Source organism: Larus michahellis, chromosome 1 (genome assembly GCF_964199755.1).
Source record: "Larus michahellis chromosome 1, bLarMic1.1, whole genome shotgun sequence".
NCBI lineage: Eukaryota > Metazoa > Chordata > Aves > Charadriiformes > Laridae > Larus > Larus michahellis.
Window position 1 is genome coordinate 12,500,851 of NC_133896.1, and position 2,403 is coordinate 12,503,253.

Sequence of the window (2,403 nt, forward strand, 5' to 3'; positions counted from 1 at the left end):
TCCTCGTCCTGTGTGCTGACTGAAATAAAAAACTCTAGAGAAGAAACAATATCAATTGGGCTTTCGTTAGCTGTCAGTTGAAGCCTGGGGTATGGCCTGAGCATTGCAGACCTACACTGACTTCCTCTGTGTCATAGGAAGGTTGAAAAAAATGTTCCTGCTCCACAGAGAGACCAGTCACTGATACTGGTATCAAAAGGAAATTCCTATTTTAATCATTATGATCTGAAGGTGACCAGCACTGCTCGGGAAACTGGGGACACCTCAGTATCCTGTGTTTTCTAGTGATGGGAGACAAGAGATAATATGTAACAGATAACTGACTTTTATTTATATTTGAAGCCTTAAAGAAAGCTATAGTATTAAACAGTATCAATAGATAATTTCCATTCGGTACTCTTTTGTTTTCATGTTACATACACGACCAAAAATGATATAATATATATTCAACAAAGGCAAATCCCAGACTTAACGGGTGTATGACAAACAGCAGTGCAAATCTGAACGTTTAATTATACTGTTCTGTTAGAAGAGCTGCGAGACACATACATAAACACTGCATGTGTATAAAATTCACAAATGCTGTTACCCAGTCTGGAAAAAATGAAACACAGTAAGATGGAGGCAAGTTTTCTGAATCTCTAAGGGAGAAAAAAAATATTATAGTAACTGTCATTTCCTGCATAGACCATAAAGGAAAGTTGAAAAGGGAAAGGGAAGGGAAGATGAGACCTTTTTTTTTTTTTTAATAATAATAATAGTCCTGCTGCTGGATGGCTTCTCCAGTGCCCTGTGACTGCAACAGCCATTTCCACCAGTGCAGAGCAGATGTAAACCCACCAGTCCTTGCGGCAAAAAAAAACATCCTTGGGACTTTGGCACAGAGATCTATTCTCTGTGCAAAGAACCTGCTAATGAAGAACTTTAGAGTTAGAAAACTCCCCTTTAACTCCTCCTGATTTACTGTGACTACAACTACAGAAAATATTTGTTAAACAGAATGGGAGTTCTAACTACATTCAACTGAATTTTGAGATATGGTCTTGAAACAACACTCACTTTTGAAATCTGATCACTAAAAAAATGTTTCTTTCTGGTTTTCTCCCTTTTTATAAATACATTCCAATCTAATTTTCACCATACACTGGCCGTGTTCTAGTTAATCTCACGGTGGTCGCTGAGCAGGGAGCCCCGCAGGCCGTTCCTCGTGGGCAAGGCCAGCGGTGTGTGCGCGTCTCCCAGCAGCAGCGGGATGTGGAGAGCTAAAATACATACGGGATTGTCTCGATGCCTATTGCTGCCTCAGCTGTAAACACTCCACGAACTCCCTGTTTGCATTGAAAATAACGGATTTCCGGTGGTAAGGTTTCTAGATTCATTCCCAGCAATAAATCTAACTTAAAACGAACAATTTGAGCAATGGTGGCGTCAATTTCTGGATGCCTTGATGGCATAATAAAAACCAAGGTCTTTAAGAAACAAATCCACAAACAACACATCTCTCACACGTAATTCTTCAAGCAAATGCCTAAGAAATCAGACAGATGGTACACCGGACCCTCAAAGTTAATAGCAGTATTACGGATTGTACGGATTGGGTTTCCCACTCACGCTTTAAGGAGTTGGGCCGGCCTAAATCTGCCCGATATTCTGGCAAACCAGTAACAGCCGTGACCTGTCAGCTCTGTGACTTGCGGCTGGTGCCTGTGGGCTCCCGGGGGCGGTAGGGCCCAGCTGTGGGGGCGGCACAGGACGGGGAGCGCGGGCAGCTCCCTCAGCCCGGCGGCAGCTTCGGCTCCTGGTGAAAACCCCGCTCCCGGGCGCTGCGGGGAGCTGCCGGGGACGGGCCGATCCACACCGCGGCAACATCCCCAAAAATCCCGGCCCTGGGACGACAGCCGGGCACGCCCGACCTCCCCCGGCGCCCCCCGCCCTCAGCGGCGCCAGGCGCGGCCGCCAGGGGCCGCCGTGGCACCGCGGCGCCCAGCGGCTGCCACCGCCTGCGGGCGCGGGGGGGCCGCGGCCGGGCGGGCCCAGCGGGACAGGCTGCGGTGGGGGTTGAGGCCTCGGCACCCTCTGGGCTTCGTCCCTGACATAGACAGGGAGCTCGGCAAAGTGTTCGGCTTTAGTTTCATATTGTTTTTAGGGAACCTGGTGTGTTCAAGTGCCACAGCTCTTACTCTATGGGGTGTAATCCCAGTCACCTGCGTCCCGCTTGGGCTGGATTACCCCAGGCGGTGAGCTGCATCGCTCTCTTCACAAAACGGGCTAATTATAGAATCATAGAATGGTTTAGGTTGGAAGGGACCTTAGAGATTATCTGGTTCCACCCCCCTGCCCTGGGCAGGGACACCTCCCACTAGACCAGGCTGCTCAAAGCCCCATCCAGCCTGGCCTTGAACA